This window comes from Muscardinus avellanarius, assembly GCF_963383645.1.
Source record: "Muscardinus avellanarius genome assembly, chromosome: 4".
Classification (NCBI taxonomy): Eukaryota; Metazoa; Chordata; class Mammalia; order Rodentia; family Gliridae; genus Muscardinus; species Muscardinus avellanarius.
The window spans coordinates 41,689,451-41,690,829 of record NC_137789.1 but is presented as its reverse complement, the minus strand read 5'-3'; positions in this window follow the sequence as shown (position 1 = coordinate 41,690,829).

Genomic DNA, 1,379 nt, shown 5'->3' with positions numbered 1-1,379 from the left:
CCCCATAAGAAACAATGTATGCTAAAGTAGCAATTAGTCTCACCTGTAATCTCAAGTGCTTGGGTCTGGGGTTCAAGATCAGCCTCAGCAATTTAGTGAGACTCTGAGTAACTTAAAGAGACCCTGTTTTAGAAAAAACAAAAACAAATCTGAAAAGGAGGAGTGCTGGGGTATATCTTAGACGTAGAATGCTCCTTGGTTTGATCCCCAGTGCCACAAAAATAAATAAATAATAAAGCCGGGCGTGGTGGCACATGCTTGTAATCCCAGCATTCCGGAGGCTGAGACCGCAGTTTGCAGACCGCCTCAGCTACTTAGTGAGGCCCTCTGCAACTCAGTGGAGGCTAAGACCAGAAGATCGCAGTTGGCAGACTGCCTCAGCTACTTAGTGAGACCCTCTGCAACTCAGTGAGACCCTGTTTCAAAAAAAAAAAAAAAAGAATAAGAAATAGGGCTGGGGTGTAGCTCAGAGGTAAAATGTCCTTGGGTTCCATACAAGACCTGTAAAAAATAAGAATAAATAATAAAAGTAGCAGATAATAATTTGATTAGAAACAGGATATATACTTAGCCAGATGCTCTCTTCCCATTAATTACAAAGGATAAAATAGTGACAGTTACGTGGGAGAAACCTGGCAGACAGTACTTTAACCCATCAAAGTTAACGCTTCCAGCAGTAGGACAAAGTGACACTGTGGGCTTCAGCAGGTGTATATCTACACACACACACACACACACACACACACACACACACACACACAATTGCATCACCGGAAAATTATCATGCAGAAATCACAAACCCAAATCGAGGAATGTTCTACAAAATAAATGGCCTGTCCTATTAAACAACAACAAAGCCAAAGTCTAAAAAGACCAAGCAAGACTGGGAGAAGCACTTCAGACTAAAGCAAGCTCAGAGAGCCCGAGACAAAACGACAGGTGTGTCCTGGGTGGGCCGCGGGCGCCGCGCACGGGAGGAGGGGTCGGCCTGGGTCTGGGTCAAGCTTCCTCGCGGCCGCGGGACTGGAGTTATGTAAGAGATGACACTGTCCTCGCACATCGAGTCCGCCAATCAATCGCCACTGGCCACAGCCGCCTCTTCCCCTCCCGGGCTATTTAGTGATGGCTCGGACCGTCCTCCCAGATCATCTCTATCCCTGCTTCGGGCCGTCCTCCGCCAGTCACTTGCCCCCGCCCCCGCCTCCCGGACTCTGCTGGGCTCCGCTCCCTCTGCTCCTCGCCCCCAGCGTCCCGGCTCTGCGCACCTGCCGCCCCGGGGCCGCGGAGTTGGGAAACTTTGCAGACTCTGGGTGCGGTGCGCGCGGGATCCAGGCTCGGCCGACGCCCGCTCAGGACCCGGCAGGTGGCTGGGACCCGCG